The 23,721-nt window shown below is 40.9% G+C and overlaps 1 protein-coding gene across 1 annotated transcript in view; it reads right to left on the bottom strand.

Annotated features, from left to right (window-relative positions):
• CEP350 (centrosomal protein 350) overlaps nt 1-9,677 on the bottom strand; it is a 115,323-nt gene extending 105,646 nt beyond the window's left edge. The window contains exon 1 of the mRNA XM_070396928.1: nt 9,337-9,677. The gene's annotated coding sequence lies outside the window, so the exon portion shown is untranslated. The remainder of the gene's footprint in view (nt 1-9,336) is intronic.
• Between the last annotated feature and the right edge of the window lie 14,044 nt (nt 9,678-23,721).

The following is a 23,721-nucleotide window of genomic DNA, read 5'->3' as shown; positions in this document are numbered from 1 at the left end:
AATTCACAATCTTAGGCCTTGCTATCTTCATTGTATACCAATTGTTCCTATCAAATCACCGTACCTAGAGAGCATTCTCTGAGCACTAAAAATTTGCACCAAAAATTTGCATTATCTCCATATCTTCTTTTTCTAAATTTTCTCCGGCAGTAATACCCTTCAAAGCCAAACTAATGTCATCTCCTATAAGCCTTTCCACGATTGTCCTTGAACAGAATTACTACTTCCCTGGTTTCCAATAGCACTCTGTGCACTTTTTATATCCTTTATCATTACACACACACACACACACACACACACACACATCATTCATTCATTCATTCATTCAATGAATATTAGTTGAACTTAACCTTCACAATCTAATGGAAGGGACACATAAACAAATACTTAATATACAGCGTGATGATTATATCATAAAGTTACAAATAGCATATATATATATATCCATGTCCCCACAAGGCTGTCCTTAAGGACTCTATCTTCTGATTCATCTTCATATCAACAGAGTCCCTCAATGAACAGATAAACAAATGACAATGTTAGAAGCTGTTAGGATCTCAATTTACACAGAAAAGAATAAAGAATCAAAGGCAGGGTCGGAGTGAAAGGATGAAATGGGAGGGGGTAAATCAATAAAAATGACAAAAAAAAGAAAAAAACATGACCAAAGAAACAGAAGAGGTGGTTAAAAAGCCAGGCTGGAAAATTACTCATAAAAAAGGAAGAGAACACAACATACACTACTAGGTCCATAAGGCAGGAAAACAAAAGAAATGGAAAACAGAGAAATGGAATTCATATACTAATTTGCAAGTAGCCTGTAAAAATTTATGGTAAAATTACAAGACACACACACACACACACACACACACACACACACAAAGTATAATTACTCTTAATGATAACAGAGAAAAGAAAAGGGCTACAGGTGGCCATATAACAAGCTAAATTGTTTGATGCTATGGAAACAATGGGAGTCATATGATAAGAAGCACATCATCGATATGAAATGAATCAGAAGACTAAAGCAAATGATAAAGCCCGTGCTCTGGCTATACCTCAGTAAAAACCTTATTGTGAGGCAAAAAAAAAAAAAAAACAGTACAAGAACTATGTATAAACTGTATTGGAGGTTCATTTATTCACTCTCTGGACATGAACAAGGTAATGAGCAGTTAAACTGGAGCAATAAAACACTGCCATCTAGATTCATTGAACAGCACAAACTACTCAGAAAGGAAGAAGATATTTCTCCCAGCTACTCACCCAGAGCAAAAATGAACTACCAGCCCAGCCAGTGTGGCTCAGTGGTTGAGCGTCGACCTCTGAACCAAGAGTTCATCGGTTTGATTCCCAATCAGGGCACATGCCTGGGTTGCGGGCTCCATCCCCAGTAGGGGGCATACAGGAGGCAGCCAATCAATGATTCTCATCATGGATGTTTCTATCTCTCTCCCCCTCTCCCTTCCTCTCTGAAATAAATAAAAATATGTATTAAAAAAAGTAATTAACTACCAGACCCATGCCTTCAATCTCACACACACAAAAAAATCTTAGTGTTTCTTAGAGTGGAATGGTGTGGCCCCAGCTAAACAGATGCTTTGCAGGAATTACTAGAGAGATAATACTAACTACCAGGCTACAACTTGGCAAACACATCTACCTTGTTAAGAATTCTGTGTCGCCTAGCCAGTTTGGCTCAGTGGATAGAGAATCAGCTTGCGGACCGAAGGGCCCCAGGTTCGATTCTGGTCAAGGACACATGCCTGGGTTGTGGGCTCAGTCCAATGTGCAGGAGGCAGCCAATCAATGATTCTCTCTCATCATTGATGTTTCTATCTCTCTCTCTCCCTCTAAAATCAATAAAAATATATGTTAAAAAATTTAACTAAGTGTAGGCAAGAAAGAGCTTTCCAGGCAATAGAAAGGATATCTGGAACAGCTCTGAGACAAATGAGACATGACATAGTTTAAGCCCCAGGTGGTGGAGAGGGAAAATGGTGAGAGAAAGCTGGAGAAGGAAGGAAACAAGATCATGCAGAGTCTCTGACATGATTGCATTTGTGTATTTAAAGAATCAAGTGTTGGCCATTCCTCTCTTAAGCACTGACCATAGTTTTCAGAAACCAATAACACAGAATTTATATCACTCTTTGCACTTTGTATCTTACTATACTAAAAGCTTCCTAAATTTCAGAAAACTGAAAAATATCATTTTATTACCCATTTAAGTGACTCAAACGTCTTGTTCTACTGTCCATTTTACAGTGAGTTTAACTGGCATCTGGTAGAGAAACAAGTTGTTTCATGTAAAAGTTGAAGCATAAATGAACAATAGTGTTTTGTTCAGATTAAAGTCAAATATCATGAGGATTAAAAAAGAAACTATATTTGACATGATTCTATTTGCATCATGTAAAATATAAATGGAAGTGCAAAATAATAATCAACTTCCCAAGTTAGCTAAGGATGACTCTAACTTGCCAACAGAAAATAGAAACACAATTTCACTAAAGCAATAATAAATGATATAGAGAACATGGTTAAAATGATATAAAGTAGAAGGCTCTATAAATCAAATAAGGATGCAACTTTAAAACACTATTTGACTGCTTATAGCAATCTAAAGCCAACAAAGAGTACACACTTCAAGTACCATCAAAATATTCACCTCATAGCCGAAACTGGTTTGGCTCAGTGGATAGAGCGTCGGCCTGAGGACTGAAAGGTCCCGGGTTCGATTCCGGTCAAGGGCATGTACCTGGGTTGCGGGCACATCCCCAGTGGGAGATGTGCAGGAGGCAGCTGATTGATGTCTCTCTCCCATCGATGTTTCTAACTATCTATCTCTCTCCCTTCCTCTCTGTAAAAAACCAATAAAATATATTTAAAAAAAAAAAAATTCACCTCATAAGTATAAAGGTTCATAGAAACTAATAGCCAATAAATTTAAAAGAATTTTACTGTCCCTCTTAGCATGCAGGCTGAGACTTCATAAATAGGGAGAATGGGAAAAGAACAGAAAAAGTAACTTTTAGAGGCAAGGAGCCATAAGAATACTTCTTCTGTTTCAAGATCTCCCCACCTCCACATTCTCTCAAGAAACGAGGCATTTTATTGTTCTCTCGTGTATCTCTTTGTCTTCTCCCCTCTCCAAGATTCCTCCTATCAGCATTTACACTTAAATCAAGTCTTCTTACTTAAAACAAACAAAAAAGTCCCTCAACCCAGCACCCTACTCTACTACTGCTCTTTTTCCTTCAAATATCTCAAAAAAGACTATATATTCAGTCTCCATTTAAAATACTTTTCAATCACTTTTCAAGCAATTCCAATGTGGTTGCCACTGCAGCTCTCACTAAAATCACCAAAAACCTCTTCATCTCTAAATCTAATGGACATTTTCAAATAAAAAGTCCCCAATCTGCCTAACATCTTGGCAGCATTCATCATAGCTGACCACTCTCTTGAATCACGCTTCTCTTTGCTTCTATACACTACACTGGGATTTCCCACCTCCAGGTCTCTTTCTCATTCTCCTTTGCTAGTTAGTCCTTCTCCTTTAAATCTTAAAGTTCAAAGGAGTTTGACTTTGGGGTCTTATCTAACACTATACTCTCTCTCTTGGTGATCTTATCCACGCCAATGATTGCCTCTTACAGTGAGTCAAAAGAGTTCTAGAGGTTCCAAGCTTTCTAAGTTCACAGAACTCTAGTGTCTCAGTAATCTTTTCATGGTGCCCCTAAGCCCAAAAAATACCTACCAATTCCATTTATTAACTAAGTCCTCACAACTTAGTATTTATGTCAGAATAACTTTGAAAAATACATATAAACTGAAATACCTTATTTTTTTTACTAATAACAATTACTTATTAATGCAATATGTGCATCTAATAGACATTACAGATTCTCAAACCTTGAAATCACTTTGGACACCACCACTTTCATTTAGTTTCATAATGATTTTTGCACAGTACTTGCTTTTTATCAGAGCAATCCCCCAAAACCTAGCACAATCTCATGAGTATTACCTTAAACCAAACGTTTGAGCAGTGTCCCACAGCTGCCAAATATTACTGTGCTTCCTCAAAACTTAAAAAATGCCCCAGTGCCCATGTGAGTTCACTATGGTGCTCCAAGGTAACTTGGGGCACAGTATGGGAATCTTGGGTTTAAAAATTACTGATCTAGCCTACATGGTTACTTTGTAAATTCAGAAATGAGGTTAACCTCACAAAGCTAACAGAAAAATAAATATATTAGGGGTTTTCATAGATTCATTTTAGCCTTCCAGCAACAAAAGTTTAGAAACAATCTAATCATGTGATATTCTGCTAATGAAATCTGTAGATCTCTGGAAAACAACTATATTCAAAAATACATTTACATGACTGAATAATAAAAAAAAATTATTCTTCAATACTTTCTTTTTAAAAAAAAAAGGTTTCAATAATTATAAAAGTGGGGCCCTGACCAGGTAGCTGAGTTGGTTAGAGTGTCGTCTCAATACACCAATACTGCAGGTTCGATTCCCATCAAGGTACATACAAGAATCAACCAATGAATGCACAGGGACATACAGTGCCCTAGCTGGTTTGGTTCAGTGGAGAGAGCATCAGCCTCGGGACTAAAGGGTCGTGGGTTCGATTCTGATCAAGGGCACATGCCTGGGTTTTGGGCTCAATCCTCAGTAGGAGGCGTGCAGGAGGCAGCCGATCAATGATTCTCTGTCATCATTGATGTTTCTCTCTCTCCCTCTCCCTTCTTCTCTGAAATCAATAAAAATATATATTTTTAAAAAGTGTCTAAAGTATAAGAAAGTCATCCATTCTTCAGAGATAACAAAGCTAATAGCTTAATGTCTATCCTCACAGACCCTTTCTTATGTACATACTAGAGGTCCAATGCACGAAATTCATGCAAGGGACTCGGCCCTTGCAGCACCAACCAAGGCAGGTTCTTCTGCTGTTCCGTCTAATTAGCATATTAGGTCTTTATTACTAATATATAGGACAAGTAAAAAAAAAAGAAATCAAACCACATTTCTTTGTCTATGTGTGTGTCTGTTTTTACAAAATTGAATCATATTCCACAGTGTAGTGCAACTTAATTTTTCCCCTCAATATTATATAATGAACATTCTTCCATGTCAGTATGTAATAGTAAATGCAAACACTTATGTGGCAATTACTATGCTTACTTAGGGTTTAAATATTAACTTATTTAATTCTCAAAACAGACCTGCAGGAGAGAACTATAATTATATCCTCTTTATAGATGATGTTAAGTAACTTGCTAATGGTCACTGCTAATAAATGCAGTTAGGATTTGAACCCAGAAAGTCTGCTACATGGTCCCTATGCTCCAGGATACATTCAGCTGTTCCTCAGGAGTAAATATAACTATCCCTTAAACTGTTAACAAGTGCACAGTACCTCACATCATAAATAAACTATAATATTAACTAACCCCCTACCAAAGGACATTTAGGACACTTTCTTTTTTTCTTTTTTTTGGGGGGGGGGGCACTTATTATTTGTAAATATTAATGACGTTTATTTGTAATAATGCTAAAATGAAAATCCTTATAGATTTGTTCTTATGCTCTTGTATTAAAATTTCTGTAAGATAAACTCCTAAAAATGAAATGACTTTTGCCCTAGCCAGTCTGGCTCAGTGATTAGAGCCGCAGACCTCAGAATAGAGTGTCTCAGGTTCAATTCCAGTCAAGGGCACGTACCTTAGTTGCAAGATCCATGCAAACCCCTGGTTGGGGCACATGTGGGAGGCAACCAATCAATGTGTCTCTCTCACATTGATGTTTTTCTCTCTGTCTCTCCCCTTTCCTTCCACTCCCTCTAAAAAAACAAAACAAAAAAGAAAACAAACAAACAAATCAATGGAAAAGATTCCTCTGGTGAAGATTAACAAAACAAACAAACAAAGAAGTGCACTTTTAATTATAATTTTAATAGGTAATACCAAATGTCCTTCCAAAACATTGTCCCAGTTGTACCAGTTTATAGTCCCAATGACAGAGGGTTGAGATTCATATTTTAAGTTAGCAAGTACTTTTGATTCCTAAAATGAGAGACCTGTTTTGAGTTTTTAACACTGATGTAGAATAGATTACCTGGTTGTTCATAATTATCCTCTCATTTGATAATTATCTAACACATTGAACAAATGTAGTTTACTATGTACAAGGACTAGCTGGACTTTAAGATTTAAAACTCCCAATGCTGTAATTAAGAAGTGACTTAAAGTCATTATAAACCTATAATTACAGTACTAGTGTAACAGGTAGGGTCTTAAAGCATCTATATTCTTTAAGTTACATTAACTATTGCCAGAACAGCTAAATCATTAAAATGGTCAATAAAGTTTTCAGGACCCACCTGTGGCTTATTCTTGGTGTCTTTTTAATTCCAGGCTGTTATTCCCCTTCTACCTAGCAAACTTGTATATGCCTCTGGAGTATATTCCTAGGAACTGAGGTGTGCTTAGGAACCATGAACTAACGTGGTTTTGGTTTTTGGCTTTTAAATATTATGTAAAGACCATTCTTTAGTCAATTTATTCAACCAATATTTACTATTTTACTATGTGCTCGGCCCTAGCCAAGTAAAATAAATAATCATTTGATTATTCAATTTTGGGGGGGGGGGTATTATTTGCAACACTAGAAATTGATATGGGGTTAAAAAGTCAAAAGGTAATTCTTTTGGGAGTGCCCTTTAGTTCCTAGATAGGATGCTGCCCCAATTTGTGAATTGCTTAGTAATGCCATTTAGATCTTTAAAAGAAAAGAATTATTTCACAACTTGCCCCACACTGCAAAAATAGCCATCACAAGTATAGCTGGCCAGTTAACTTTTTAAATCATCAGTTGTCTCTACAACAAAATCAAGATGTTACTAGTTTTCAGTTAAGCTACTGACCATGTTGCTTCAATATTTATTTTACTAAACCACAAATATAAATGATTTGAAGTACCAAAGATGCTAGAACTATGAGTATCCAAACAAAATGAGAGACAACAAATTAACTACAATTTCTTTTAGGAACATTGTTTAAGCAAAAAGTACATATAGAAGTAAAGCAATACATTATCAGAATTCATGACTTGTTAACAATTAACAAAATGCTATAAAAATATTAATGTTCTTAAAGAACTGACAATCATCAGCATAAGGAGCGAGTGGCATGCCAAAAGGAAAATACATATTTTTAGATTTAAAAAAACCAAATGCCAAAAATGTCTATATTAATATTCAATTAAAATAAAACTAATTCTAGAATGTTAGACTTACTGTGATCATTTCTCAACATGTGCAAGTATTGAATCATTATATTGTATACCTGAATTATGTTATATGTCAGTCATACTGCAATAAGAAATAATGTAAAAATAAAACTAATTCTAGATCATCTGCAGAAATAAGAGCAGCATTCGAATAAATAAATGAATCTCGTTGTGTGTCAATTTCCACAACTGCAAAATAAGGATGATATTTACTAAACCTACTTCACAAAATTGCTATGAAAACTAAATAAAATAATGACACCAAAAAATGATGTCAGTCATTTTAGAGCAACTTCTGTTTTCTGTTCCCACTATAACTTAAAGCAATTTAGTAAATAATAAAATTGGTTAGAAAATTGGTTTAGTAAATAATAAAATTGGTTATCTTCTGTCCATGATATGGCAGATGTGTTTAAAATGGGCAAAAAATAGGCAATTAGCCCTAGCCGGTTTTGTCAGTGAATAGAGTGTCCACCTGCGGGCTGAAGGGTCCCAGGTTCCATTCCGGTCAAGAGCACATGCCCAGGTTGTGATTCTCATCATTGATGTTTCTATCTCTCTCTCTCCTCTCCCTTCCTCTCTGAAATCAATAAAAATATATATATTTTTAAAAACTGGCAATCAAAAGCATTAGAAAAAATTCCAAAACTTCCTACTTCATAAATTGATTACCCCACAGGTTGTTCAAGTATTAATGCTCTTACATAACACTACACACCAACATAACTTAAGAGAATCAGAGAAATTTTTTCACATGTGTACAAAATTGTTTACATATGACTCACTTATTATTAAAAAGCCCTGCTACTGACTATGAAAAGATAAGATACACATGTATTTACCCACACATACAATGTATTCTAGCCCGATGTTTATTTTCTGATTAAAGTATCTTAAATTCGGTGCAATGAGGGTTGGATGGCTGACTTATTCTATTACCCTGGTGTGTCAACTTCGCACACCACAACAACTACACGCCCGCCCATGAAGTTGTCTGAGGCAACTTCTACCACAGGTCCAACGACCAATCCCTCCAAAGTCACAATCTCATGTTAGTAGCGGCACACTGCCTGAGTTAAAAACAAAATTCTAAACCAAGACACTGTCCAAGTGGAGAGCAGCTCTCAGTATTTTATCGTTGCCCCCTACAAACCTTTTTTTCGGTTTGTTGCCAGATCTAAGACAGCAGTTCCTTGAAAACCCTTAACAACCCAGGGCAGGAGGAGGCAGTTAACATGGCAACATACCCATTAACGACTTTTCCACATGCACAACGAGGATCACCATCAAAACAAAACAATCTGACCACCACCATTCCTGGCCACCTGCTTCCTCCTGTCGAAGGACTGGCCACCACACTGAAGCCACCTGAAAATCTACCCCGATGGGCACCTTCCTATCCGAAGACTAAAACCCCGTCAAATTCCAACCCGCATTTGTAACATTCGCAAAAATGTTATTTAGCATACTGGGCTACATTTAAAAGGGGGGGGGGGGTGGCAACTTTCAAAGCGTAAACCTTTTTTAAAAAATGTCATTAGCTAATAAATCAGAAGATGACATGAAGCAGCTGCTGGACTGGAGCAGGGATCAAAGTTTCCCCTGGACTGGGGAAGGTCTATCCCCACCAGAAAGGAACAGAAACCAGTCATCCTTGCCACGGGACCCAGTTCCCCGGAATTCCCCCAAATATGCCCGGTCTGCGGACGCAGAAGAGACACTTGGGGGACCGAAGGTGAGAGGGATCGCACACCTTGGGCAGCAGAGGGGAGGGGCGGCCGGCACCGGCAGCGGAGGAAAGCCAGCCCGTCTCCCGCAGGCACCGCTGGGACCCGAGACCCAGGTCCCATCCAGGTCGGCAGAGCCTCAGGACCCAGGGAGGTTCGCCGAGGGGGACGCCCAGCGGGGCCGGGGCCCCCCGCGCCCCGACCCGCCTCTCTCGCCGCCACCGGGGACCAGGACCGCGGGCAGAGGCAGCGGAGGCTACGGGAGCGTCCGTGGCCCCGGCCAGGTCCGCCCGCAGCTCACCTGAGAGTGTCGCCTCCGCCCTCGGCTCCCACGGAGCATCCCGCGGGGCCTGGCGGAGGGTGCAGTGCCGCCGCCCCGACCGGCCCCAGGGCTGCCCGGCCTGGCCTCCCCGCTCCGGGGACGGACGCACCGGGTGCCCGCCTCGCACCGGCTCCGGGGAGCCGCCGGTCTGCAGAGAAGGAAGGAGACGCGGAAAGGCGGCCTCCCCTCCCCCACGGCAAGCCAGCCCCTGAGCGGCGGCTCTGCAGTTCCCTCCGACGCTGGTCTGGACCCGCTCCCCCGCCCGGGAGTCACTTCGGCAGCGGCGGCCCAGTCGCCATTACGGCCCAGCAACTGACACGGAGGCGGAGCGGCGCCGGCAGCGGTGGCGGTGGCGGCGGCGGCGCGAGGCAGGGCGGGAGCAGTAGGGGGCGGGGGGGCGGGGCCCAGGCAAACCTCGCGAGAACTTTCCCGAGACGTTGCCACAGGAATGCAACCCGGGGTTATGGCCATGTTGAGTGTGGCCGTAAAGCGGGGACGTAGAGCGGGGAGAGGCCGCTCTGGGCCGCCATGTTTGGTGTGGCGCAGGCCGAGCCTTACAGGACTCGGGCGGAGCCAAAGGAGATCCGCAGCGGAGACCTCCCCCGCCCTCTTTTCTCGGACTCGAGCTGGGCCTTCTGGCTGCGCATTTCACTCTCGGCCAAAAAAAACCCAAACACAAAACACAAAAAAACAAACAAGCCGGGGTGAGAGGGGAGCGGGGTGGACAAGGATGAACTGTAAGCCTAGCAATGGCAGCTTCTCGGAGTTTACGATGCTTCACCGATTGTGCCAATCAATCTTGACCCCCGTCACTGTCAGAGTAATCGCAGCTCTGCGGCGGCGGCAGTGATCGTCACCGACCGCTTTATTCGCATTCTGATCGGCACGCTCTCCGGCTAATGGCTTAAGACTCCAGAGCAAGGAACACGGAGGTTCCCCCGTGGGGTGTTGGCATTGCTGTAACTCTGCTTTGAGACGCTCTCTGTGGTCAACATTATCTTCTAACATCGTTCTCCTCGGCTCCCCGTCTCCTGTCGTCCGTCGAGATGTGGCTGAAATGACAGCTCTGCCGCCAGGGAGGGCACCTCCCGCGAGGCGTGCACCGCGCACGAGCTCCCCGCCCTTCACTTCCGCCGCCTTCTGAAGTCCAGTAGCTGTTCACCCAGAGACTGCTTTCTCATTTTTAGGTATTTTGAGGGTTTTTAACGTGCATCTCTCCATACCCCAATAGGGCCTGGCACAATAGGTAGGACATTGTAGATGCTCAATAAAGGCTCGTTGAGTAGATGGTATCAGTAAAAGCCAGAGATGGTAACGTCCCCGTCTTTGGAGAGCCTGCAGCTATGCCTGAGTAAGGAGCCAAGTGGACATACAGATATGCTGCACTTTTCTAAAATGTGTACTGCGTCTCCAGGAAGCAGTGCTGGAGGGAAGAGCGGAAAATGCGGGTGTCTCAATGGTGCAAGAGGTCGTAAGAAAAACAGCACAAGGAAAGAGTTTTCAGGTTTTCCTGTGTTATTGTACAGAATTTATATAACCACGTTATTAAGTATTATCACTTTTTTAAAAGGAAATGGGTTTTGAAAAGCTGTCATTTGTCCAATAGCATACCATCAGTAAAAGGTAGATGTAAAATTTGATGTCTCCCTTACTCCAAAACCCATTTATACTTTTCCACCCCCATGCTACCTCCTGGATATCAGAGAAAACACCACGAGTTCCTGTCACTACCTGGGGAGCAATGTTACCCTCATATCAGCCTATGCACAGTTGCCACCTCTTCTACCTTGTGCTGATCCCTGCCCTCTGGCTCACCTCCCAAATGCCTCAAAGACATCAACCTCTCCCCTTTTCAACATCCCATTAGTCTTATTTTTATACCCTACAGATTGGCTCTTGAGTATGTTAAATTTTGTCCTATTTGCCCATAGTTTCATGAGAGTGATTAATCTCTGAAACAAGATTAGACGCTTCATGAGAAAGGTTTGTCACCTTTCCAGTAGTTTCTACAGCACATAGCAGGTTTTTAATATAGTTCCCCCCTTTTCTCCTACTTCTTAGTAGACACCAAGATTGGATTTTTCTGCAATTCATAGTCTTTGTTGATTACTATGTCTTTGACTCTCAACTTTCTTTGTGTAACTGGATCTTGGCCCCAAACTTTAGACTAAACTGTCCAATTTTCTATTACCCACCTCTACATAGATACAGAAGTCACCAGCACCTCCAGCTCCCAAATTAAGTTTATAGTTTTCCCTCTCCTTAATCTCACAAAGCTAGCTTCTCTTCCTGCCCTGCTTTTCGGTTAATGGCCATTGCAGAAAACCCTTCTGAGAACTGAGAGGCTCAAAAGTTTAGAAATATTCTAGTACATTGTTCTCTATGCCTTGCTCCTACCTAATCAGATATTAAGTCTCTAAGTACCATTGACATATATTTCTTATATCTACAGTAGTCCCCTCTTACCTACAGGGGATATGTTCCAAGACCTTCAAGTGGATGCCTGAAACCATAGATAGTACCAAACTCTCTCTATATATATACTATGTTTTTTCTTATACTTACATACCTAAGATAAAGTTCAATTTGAAAATTAGGCACAGTAATAGTGATGGGGAAAATGAGACATTTGGGGGGGGGGGGGCTAGCAATATGAATCTGGGCCAGTAACCTAATACACATTCTTGTTAGCCTATAGTCTACTCACTGCCCCTTTAATTATCTGGTCTTGCAAGACTTGTTTACCTAGGTACTACTCCCATTTTACAGAGGCCATAAACCATGAACAATACACAACCCCCAGATGGAGTTATCAGCACTGGCGCCAGGCCAGGCCTTTAGATGTGGTCTCACGGCCCCTACCCCAACACACAGGGCTTTTTGCAAAGCCCACGAAAGGTCCAGAGGTATGATCCATATTTGGGGGACAAAGAAACCAAAGGGGTATAAAGGGAGAGCTTCCTCCATATTGGCTTGCTCAGGATTTGGAGAGAAACAGCCTCCTCTGATTCCTGTACTAGTACAGGAGAAACATCTGAAAATAAATGGGTTTTTCCTGTACTCCTGCGTATTTTTCCGTCACCTGGTAAATTCTGTAACAATCGATGACCAACAATAACTAATAATAAAAATAACAATTATAACAATAAAATAAGGGTTACTTGAACACAAGCACTACAATATCACAATGCCATGACAGTCTATCTGATAACCAAGACAGCTACTAAGACACTGACAGCATGGGTACACTGGACAACGGGATGATTCCCGTCCCCACGGGATAGAAGGGGTCTGTGCAAGACTTCATCATACTACTCAGAATGCTGTTCAATTTAAAACTTATGAATTGCTAATTCTGCAGTTTTTCCATTTAACGTTTTCAGAATGGGTTTGTCCATGGGTAACTAAAACCACAGAAAGTGAAACCTTGGTTAATGGGGTTGGGGGACTACTATACTTCCCTTTTGTCCAGTTGCAGCACTGCCCTTCTTATTTAAGCTCTCCTTCTTACTGCCCAAATGATTGCAGTCGTCTTCCCAGAGTTCAGCTTGAGTTTTGTCCTTGCCCTCCTCTACCTGACAAGGTAAATAAAAATTCTTCACCCCAGTTATCAAGGCCCTTCTCAATATGGCACCAGCCTAACCTTCTATCTCCCTGAAGTAATGCAGCACACACAAAAAAATAGAAAGGGCAGAAAGGTGGTGTCAGGAAGAAGGAAGACTCCAATTCAAATTGTGGTTCTGTCACTTACTTGCCCTATGACCCCTGAAAACCTTCATTTTATTATCTATAAATCGAGGCCAATTAATGTCTACCCTGTAGGGTTGTCTTAAAAATTATGTGTCAAGAACCTGGCACATAAAAGATAGAAATAAACAGTGCCTATTATTACTTGCCTAATTGGATGTTACATTTGAGCCAAACTGGATCCCAGACACAGCCTGCTCATTCCTGCCTCTAGAACTTCATTCCCTATGCTGAACTACAGTATCACCCTGGTTTTCCATTCCCGCCACACTCTTGAAGTACCCACTCAAAAACTGCCTACACGGCAAAATTCCATGACTGCTCATACTTATAGGTGCTCTTACACCCTGAACTCCACAATGCTGTGTACCTTCCTTGGAGCTGCATCTACTATTGATGTCTCTGTGTTTCTCTTCCACTTCCTGTCACATGAGACTGTGAAAGCCTTTTGTCTCCTTCCGAGTGCATTATAAGCATGATCTCTGGACCAAATAAAATAACTTTGATCAAGGTATTTAACCTCTTTGTGCCTCAGTTTCCACATCTGTACAGTGGAGATTACAATAGTACCCATGCCATAGGGTTTTGTGAGGATTAAAAGAAACAACACCTGTAAAGGAAATAGCATGGTACTTGGCACAAAAATTTTAATTATTCGTACTATTTTTTTTTAATACAGTGGGGCCTTGACTTACAAGTTTAATTCGTTCCGTGACGGGAGCTCGTAACTCAAATTACTCATATGTCAAATCAACAGTGAACGAGTGAGACACGTGATGCTGGGCTGTTGTGGCATTCACTGTGACGTTCGCTGCGCCAACTAGCGGTGGGGTATCTGAAGCTGGCTCATAACCCGAATTTTAGCTCCCAACTCAAAGCAAAAAATCCAACGAGAGAGACGGCTCGTATCTCGAAAAACTCGTTCGTCGGGACACTCGTAAGTCAAGGCCCCACTGTAAACTGAATAGGCACCTTGCATAAACTAGGCACTCAACTCAATATTTGTTAAATTGAATTGAATGTTTGTTGAATTTAATTAAACCTTGGGAATAGCAACATGTTTTCTCTCCTGAGAATGTGAAATTTGACATTGAGCTCTAGACATAACAAATTGAGAAATGGAGTGATATAGCTATCGTGATGCAATGATGTCACTCACTGTTTGAGGTTAATTAAATAAAATTATGTGTCAGGATTAGCTGAAGACATTTCTCTGGAAATGTCAAGCCTAAATGCCAAATCCGATCTGTAATCCTGTCCACTACCTTTTCAACAATAAATTCAGCCATGCAGATCACAAACCTAATAAAGTATGCAATTCTAGCAAACTATGGGAACACCGAAGTTAGGGTTGAGTTTTCTGGTTATTTTCTTTTTCTAGATTCAGTCTTTCAGCTTAGTTTTGAACTTTTCCTAGAGTCTTTGGTGTTCTGATATGCAGAACTATGGAAAAACTAAAATTTATCCATAAGAATGTTCTTTGACAAGAAAAACAGAAACAGTCATTTATCTTCATATATAGAAATATATGTGTGTGAGAGAGTGTGCATGAGAATACAAGCCAAGGAAATATTGGACAAGTCTATGTGACATTAAACCCAGAGAGCAAAAGAAGAATGGAAATCTCTATGAAGGAAGCCTTTACCCATATTTTACTGTAACCGCCTAGTAAATTGGAATTTTTGAGTGAGGTCCTATGACAAACTGACAGCAACAACCAGAGTAAGTTGTGAGACAGGCCTCTAAGAACCACATTTTCAATGGAGTCATCTGAGACCAGTTACTGATTCTTGGGCCCCTCACACCAGACCCTTCCACTTGGTCACTGACATGAAAGGATTGAGAGACTGTAGATTCAGAAGATTTGAGAGGAAGTGTTTTTGGAGAGAACAGACAGTGGGGTTCAGAGGTAGCTTCTACCTTACCTCAAGCCAGAAATAGGGGCTTTCCATGGAGCGCGCAGTATGTGTCCTCAAACCTAGAAGCCTGAGTCTGGCTTCAGGCCTGAAAAAGGTACAGCATTCTTGGCATAGAGTAGAGGCTGGTGCCCCTCACGCTTGTGTTTCTGCCCTAAAAGCGGTGTCAGAGACTCCCCGAGACCAGAGGTGGGACCTGAAGTAGGACCCTATGTAAATAGTATTCTGTTATATGAGTTAAGAAAAGGCCCGGAGATATATGCTATTTGCTTGTACATCATAACTATCTCCGCAGGGATGCAGACGAGAATGCTAACACTGGCTGCCTACTAGGAAGAAAACTGATGATCGGGAGTGAGAGGGAGATTTGTCTGGTGGATTCTTTTGTACCTTTAAAATTTTGAACCATGTGAATATACTATCCATTCCAAAAATAAATATTTTTAAAATAAAGAATAGGAAATTTTCTTTTAAAAATTAATTAAAATGGAAGGAATTGAAGAACTCCTCCCAAAAGGGTGGCGTGCCAGGATTAATGGAACTCAGAATGAAGAATATTTGGTTGAAGGCAGATGAGGGGACATTGGGAGTAGCCAACAGGAGGGGCAAGGCACACATCCAGGAGTTGTAGATGCACAGGCCAGGCAGGAAAAACTCTAAAAAACCCAGGGAAATACTCCAAAAGAATGATTGGCTTTAAACATCTACTAAGCCCAGGGAAGGCAACGCCGCCTTGCAGCAGTACCAGTCAGGTGGGAATGTTCTTGCATCTCTTCTTCCAGCTCTTCCCTGCCTCCCCAACTCCCTGCCTTCCCTCCTGGGCAGGGCAGAGGTTGAAACTAGCAAATCTGAGGAAAAGGAGGACTACATTCCCTCCCTGGAAGGGAGATGCACTTGAGCAGGAATCATTTGAATGTTGATTCATGTATGGTAATTACTGAATTAACACTGTTTGTCAGCTCATGTGACCTAAGACTTTTTACACACACACACACACACACACACACACAATTTTTATTTCAGAGAGGAAGGGAGAGGCAAAGAGAGAGAGAAACATCAATGATGAGAGAGAATCATTGATCCGCTGCCTCCTGCATGCCCCCTACTGGGGATCGAGCCCACAACCCAGGCACGTGCCCTGACTGGGAATCAAACTGTGACCTCCTGGTTCATAGGTCCACGCTCAACCACTGAGCCACGCCACCGGGTTGATCTACGACTTTCTATTAATTACAATTGAAAAGTCCCAGGACCAGCCTGAGTTTTATCCAGGAGTAGGAGAAGGATTTCCACTCTCAGGACAGAGCCAGGACAGCGAGAGAACAAAATAAAGTTGCTTTTATTATTACCTACACCCTTGAGTCCTCCTGTTCAGCATGCTGTTAGGTGGCCTTCACCAAAAGTAGAGATCCTACGGGAACCCAAGTTAGCAAGGAGGGACAGTAGGGTTGAAAAGCAGAAAGCCAGTCATAGGAGCGCCAATAACAAGCCACATGAATAGAATGCAAGAATAGAATGGTCAAAAATGGGGAAACAGAAAGAGCGGAAGGTATTTAAACCAATAGCAGACATGGCCCATCTTTGGAATAAAAGAAATACATGAATAAAAAATAAAGAAAAAATGGAAGATTTACAGCTACAGTCCAGAAAAATTCAGTGATTTTAAAAAATAACAACAACTATAACCCAATTATTTAAAAATGCCAAATGCTCTACACCACTAGCAACCAGGAACAAAATAAAACAATAATGAGAGCCCTGGCCAATGTGGCTCCATTGGTTGGAGTATTGGTCCTGTGCATAGAAAGGTTGCACATTTGATTCCCAGTCAGGGCACTTGCAGAAGGCAACCAATAGATGTTTGTCTCTCTCTCTCTCTCTCTCTCTCTCTCTCTCGCAGAAGGCAACCAATAGATCTCTCTCTCTCTCTCTCTCTCTCTCTCTTCCTCTCCCTTCTTTTATCTCTAAAACCAAAAAATAAAAAGCATGTCCTCTGATGGGAATTTAAAAAATAATAAGATACCATCTCATACCCACCAGATTGGCAAAAAAATTGAAAGTTCTGATAATACTATGTGTTGGCAAAGATGTGAAACAAGGGGAATTTTTTTTTCCTGGTGTTTCTCATGACGTCGACATCTCAGTCCTGAGACCATGACTCAACTCAGAGGAACTGCCTATGAGAGGGCACATGTTGAGGCCTGTTGCTGGTCAGAAATACGGAACATGGGATGTACCTTAAGTTCTTTGAAAATTCAGCCGTAGTCACAGGTAAAATACACCAGTAAGGTAACAGTGAACTTGGGATTTGAGCTCAGCTGTAGTTCAGAATCTCATTCTTCTTAAATGTGAAAAGTTATCTGTCCATGGCAAAAAACCATAGCTTGGAAGAAAAGAAATTCTAATTAAACAGGATCTAGTAAAATGAAAACAAAGCCCTTTACTTAATTTACCCACAACGTCTCATTGAGTAAGCATTAAAACAGACTCGTTCTGACGTATTGCGAGGTAAAAGATTTATCCCTGTCTGAGAAAGTCCAGATATCACTCTTAAGAAAGAGATCAGAGATTTTCAAGGTACGTTGCAGGCTAAATGAATTTAGCAAGAAACAAGCTCAAATAAGCACAAACTTACTTTTGGGTGGTCCGGAAATTTATTTTCTAGCCTTAAAAAAGATTTTAAAATTCCTACTCCAAATAACCTATACATACAATTATTTTTGATTTTGTGTAAACCAGGTGCTAAGAATGGAATGTTTGTGATAAAATACTTCAGCGTTTATCAGGGCTGGTAACTTTCATACCAGGGCAGGGCATTGTTGATCCAGCCACATTTGATTCCAAACTGTCTACGCACAACGATTTGCCCTATGAGTCTAGAACAAAAAAATGTAACATGGATGGAACTAATGTCAGCGGAGATTCTGGCTCTAGAGTAATATATATATATATATGTAAAATACATTCTATAATGTGTAAAGTTGACATGAAAAGGACAAACATGCCCTCACCAAGGGTATGTGTGCCCTTCTTCCACACCATAAGCAAAACATAAATCTGTTTAACAGTGCCATGCATTTAGCTCTAACAGTTCATTAAAAACTCATTAAATAGATGGATGGATGGACAGATGAATTCATTCCATCAGTGAATAAGACGGGGAGAATTAGCTGGAAATCTAAGGCAGAACAAAATCCACTTCTTAAAGTGGATTTTTGTTCAGTTCAAAGTAGCTTTCAGGGGATTGAGTTACCTGGAAAATTGTTCCAAATCCACATCTCACTTTTGATAGTTAATCCCTTCCTTAAGATGAGTGCCGAAGTGCTTTGGAATAAAGCCAGACAACCGGGTTAGTGCGTTTCTTCCTTCCTCTGTTTCTGGTAAGGTCAAAAGTAAACCGGGACTTAGCACAAACCTGAGGCTGACTTTTGTTTTTAAATAGAGACTTCGAATAACAGATTCATTTACTGGAGCAATGGTGAGACATGGAAACAATGGGTACGTCGCAACACCACTGTCTAATAAAAGCATTGGTGAGTGTAAAAACAACTTGCTTAAATGATATCTACAGTCTGATGTTTATGTATATAAACACCACAATAATGCTATACATGTTCTGTGGATACATGCACATAACAATATGTACAAATGGTAAACGCTGGCATTAGGGGGCAGATCTGGATTAAGGTGAGGCTGACTTTTGATTTGCTTCCTATCTTTTGAGATTTCCTCAACAAGACTTGTCGATGAGACACCTAATGTGTTTAAATCTAAGTACTAGGTCGGTCTTATTTTTCCCCAAGTTAAGTTTTATGCTTGTTAAGAACAAAAATACTTCTTAAATGTGTGATTTTTCAAATGTTCTTAAGCTTTAAAAATTATATTTTCCTATATTTAATCCCCTTAAAGGTGACTAGAGAGTTGGGGGAAGAGAGGAATCATGATAATGATTTAATAGTTCTCTTTTTAGAGGATTAAATATATTTAATCTCTGGACCTTCAGAGATCAGTTTCTTTTCATGTTGAGCACCTTCTTTTTCTTAATATTTTTTCCTATTGGCATTCCTTTTAAATAGCTTCGCTTAACAGACACGGTGACTCCCTTGCTCTCGCTATACAGGCAATCCCTTCTTCTTAAAACACTCTTGAAGCGAACAGCATTTCCCTTTAGAGCATCTCTGTTTTGATGATGATTTGTAGACTAGGAACAGAAAGGAGACATGCAGTAAAACATAGCAAGACAGCTGCAATGAAGAACAAGCTGCAGAATGTAAGCCAGAACGAGGTTGTATTTTTTGCAAGGGGTGAACCAGCTTGCTGACAGGCGGTGGAAAGTTTTAAACTCTTGACAGGAGATTTTCTGTGGCCCTTCCAAAAATAGAAAAAGGCAGCTGGGTGCCCAGGCTGGAAGAAGACCCACAGCTTTTAATGAGGCTTATCAACTACGAAAACTCTCCTGGAATCCCAGCACTGGGTGCTCCCCACCTGTTGAACAAGAAATGCGAACATGTGGGTATTTGGTTACACATCCTACTGCATTAGCGGGAGGCCCACAAAATATTACAAGGGGGGCAAAAGCAGAGAAACCGACAGGCGGGAATAAGAGTGATGGAGAAGACGCAGCTGGCTTTGGAAATGAAAGGGATTGCATATATTATCAAGCATGAATTGAAAAATTTGGCAAAGCAAACACATACTGTTCTAAGATATGCTGATAATTATTTTACATATATTAGTGATTGTATTATAAACCCATACATACTAGTATGCACTTTATGTAGTTAATATATGTATTATATGACAGTACATCACTCTTGTATAATCTCTAATAACCTCAGTTATTCAGACACATTGTTTGCTTTAATTCTCATCGAAACCTGTGCTGTTACCACCATCCCTTTCCCAGATGAGGAAGCCGATGCTGAGAAAGGTGAGGTGACTTGGTTTCAGTCATTAGACAGTGGTAGAGCTGGACCGGAACCTCATCTTCTGAACCCAGAATGGGTGCCTGTCCCACTATACAGCTTGCTGCTCAAAGGAAGCAGAGGCTCCTGAGAAAGAACACTGGCGGGTGGATTTCTGTGCTTTGGCCAAACACAAAAGTTATGAGTGCCTAAATGAGAAACAGTTCTCTTTGCTGCGTTCATGATTCCTCTCTTCCCCCAACTCTCTAGTCACCTTTTAACCAGAGCACACAGGTGGCAAAGGATGTGCAGGGTGGGGCAAAAGTAGGGGTACGGTTGTGAGTACGAGAAACAGAGTTTATTCTTGTATTATTATTCATCGTATTATTTTCCATCTGAACAACTGTAAACCTACTTTTGCCCTACCCTGTATATATATGCAGCTATACCCATCAACGGATGTTTAGATGTAGCTCTTTGCCCTAAATTAACTGATCTCCTGTCAGTCACTTTAATCCTGAGCTCAGGTCAAAATGAAGGAGAAATGTATTAATCCTTCATTTTGAAATGTTGTTAGACGTTACATGCAGTTAACATAAAACTTTATGTGGTTATAATTTACTTTTAGCACAAGTATATGATGTTAGCATCATGAAATTATATTTGTGGTTTTCGTCAGGAGTTAGTGATATCGACTTTGCACCACAAAAGTATGGGTTCATGCAGCAGAGTATAAAAGATTTATAGGGGCCCGGCCAGTGTGGCTCAGTGGTTGAGAGTCCACCTATGAACCAGGAGGTCATGGTTCGATTCCCGGTCAGGCCAAATGCCCGGGTTGCGGGCTTGATCCCCAGTATGGGGTGTGCAAGAGGCAGCCGATCAATGATTCTCTCTCATCATCTTTTCTTTTTCTTTCTTTCTTTCTCTCTTTCTCCCTCCCTTCCTTCCTTCCTTCCTTCCTTCCTTCCTTCCTTCCTTCCTTCCTTCCTTCTTTTCTTTCTTTCTTTCTTTCTTTCTTTCTTTCTTTCTTTCTTTCTTTCTTTCTTCTCTCTCTCTCTTTTCTTTCTCTCTTTCTTTCTTTCTTCTTTCTTTTTTTATTGATTTCAGAGAGGAAGGGAGAAGGTAAGATAGAAACAGCAATGACGAGAATCATTGATTGGCTGCCTCCTGCACGCCCCCTACTGAGGATCCAGCCCACAACCTTGGCACGTGCCCTTGACTGGATTCGAACCCTACGCTCCACAGAGCCCAACTGGCTAGGGCTCATCATTGATGTTTCTCTCTCTCTCTCCCTCTTCTTTCCTCTCTGAAATCAATAAAAAAAATACTGTAAAAAAGATTTATAGGAGCTTGGAGAGGAGGACTAACGGGAGAATAACATTCTTTAAAGGACAACCACCACGAACCACCCCTTCTTCCCATAGTATGTCCACATAGGCATTACAGAATTTTCAGGGACAGTTCTGAGCTGAGTGGGGGTAGAAAGTATAGAATAATTAATTCCTAGGCCTCTCCTGTGCATGGCCCACCCTACCAAAAAGAATGGATCCCACACATGTAAAATAACCAGTCAGACACTGGCTATCAACTAATATACTTTCACTATGGTTCTGTATAAAACACCTAAAATGGGTTCTGCTCAATAACCTACACCTAATGTGAATACTTTTTTTGCATCTGGGAGAATTTATTTTTCAATCATCTCTTAACTTCTCCCACCAAAAGCAACATGACTTACACTGAAAGCATTTTCACCAAGTTGTTTACAGGAGATATTCGTGTTAAAAGTACATATACTACAAATTTACAGCAAAAAAGTGTCTTTTGGTATCTGCAGAGTTGATCTAGTGCTATGAACAAAAAAGTAGATTCAATTCCTGAAATGATTTTCCGGTTCCATCACCAACTCGCTGTGCGTGCTTAAGCAAGTTACTCAGCCTCTGAGTATGTTAGTTTCTCCACCGATAAGATGGGGTTAATATTATTTGCTATTAGATAACGTCAGCAAAGCACGTGGAGAGCCTCCGATGAGAGGCGCCACAAGTATCTCACTATCTGAGGCGTGACCTCATTCTGTCTGGACGGTGGACTTTACCAGGCTCGCTGGTGATCCCAGCACCTGCCTTCACAACTTTTCCTGTTCAACTTGCTTTTCACTTTACTCATTTCTATTTAGACTCTGTGCATTTTCACTTCACTGTACTTGTTTGCATTGTTTTGAGGAGAGGTGATGCTTTGAAGAAACCATGAGACCATGGTTTCTGGGTTTCTTTTTTTGTTTGTTTGTTTTTGGTTTTAACGCATATGCTTATATTTAAGATTTGAAGCAAATACAAAAGCACTTGGACAACTTTGTAATTATAACTATGAGAGTTATATTAGCTTTCTTGCTTGAGTTATTTACATTTTAATTCATGTTAAAAGGTAATTTTCAGCATGCCCATATATCTTTATGTTCCTTCGTGGAAGACTTGAGGCAGATGTTGAAACTGCTGTCAATTTTAATGCTTGTGCCCCTTTTCTAGAAGAACAAGATAACATGATACAAGGGGGCAAACAATTATTTGCCGAGGACTAAATCTGAGCTTAACCTCTGGTCCAGCCAGCCAATACGTATTGATCTCCTCTGGGAAAATGGCAAAGGTCAAAGGGCTACTTCAGGAACAACCAGATGCCTCTAAAAGTAGACCTGCTGATTCAATAACAAATGAAACTCATGGGTAAAGTCAGAGGGAGGAAGTCAGCTGCATTTCCTGAACACGGGAGCCCTTCACTCCCCGTGTCTGTCAGCCTTCTTATCCGAGGCTAATAAGAATATTTCAGAGGAGCCGGCTTGGTCTTTGAAATCTATCAATTAACATCAGAAAATCTAATTCTTGGCACTATTTCCAAAGGAAAAGATTTCATCAGAATCTGCCCGGTAAGATGTTATATTTCAAGTGGCAAGTGTTACACCATTCAAACACAGCTTGAGTCATCTGCTGAACAATGGGCAGATTATGTACTTCTCTCAGAGATGAACTTTCATCAGAGACACCAAGCAACATACTAGGGGCTTTACAGTATTTCCCTCATATCCATTATATGTTTATGGTTTATCAGGTATGGTTTTATATCATTTTTGCTCCTTAAGAAGTAGATATGATGATGGGATCGACTATAGCATGATGGTTCAGAATGTAGGCTCTGGAGTTAGGAGGTGAGTTCAAATCCTGTCTCCACCAGTTACTAACAGTACAGCTTTGTGCCTCTGTTTCCTCATCTATAACTGGGAGATAGTAATAGGATCTACTTCAAAGGATTATCAAAATTAAATGAGAAACCATGTGTACAGGGCCTATGGCGGTGTCTGGCGCATATTAAGTGTTCAATAAATGTTAGCTTAGACCAGGGGTGGGCAAACTTTTTGACTCGAGGGCCACAATGGGTTCTTAAACTGGACCGGAGGGCCAGAACAAAAGCATGGATGGAGTGTTTGTGTGAACTAATATAAATTCAAAGTAAACAACATTACATAAAAGGGTACAGTCTTTTTTTTTTTTTTTTTTTTTTTAGTTTTATTCATTTCAAACGGACCGTAGTTTGCCCACGGCTGGCTTAGACTCTACTAAGCTTGGTGTGACACAGGTTGGGGCCTCTGAAAAGCTGACTGTGAGACAAAATTTCATGTGCAGGATACTTACTAGGGAGTGCCCTTGGTATGAACACCTGTGGAAGGGAGGAAAAGAAAGCAGAATGGGGGAGAAGGAGAAGTCACACTGTAATAGCCTCAGCCAACCCCATAGGGAAGCTTGTGT

Source organism: Myotis yumanensis, unplaced genomic scaffold (genome assembly GCF_028538775.1).
Source record: "Myotis yumanensis isolate MYYU_CA2020_CCGP unplaced genomic scaffold, mMyoYum1.0.hap1 SCAF_17, whole genome shotgun sequence".
Taxonomy (NCBI): domain Eukaryota; kingdom Metazoa; phylum Chordata; class Mammalia; order Chiroptera; family Vespertilionidae; genus Myotis; species Myotis yumanensis.
Note: the sequence above shows the minus strand (reverse complement) of the source record. Positions and strands in the feature narration are given on the sequence as shown.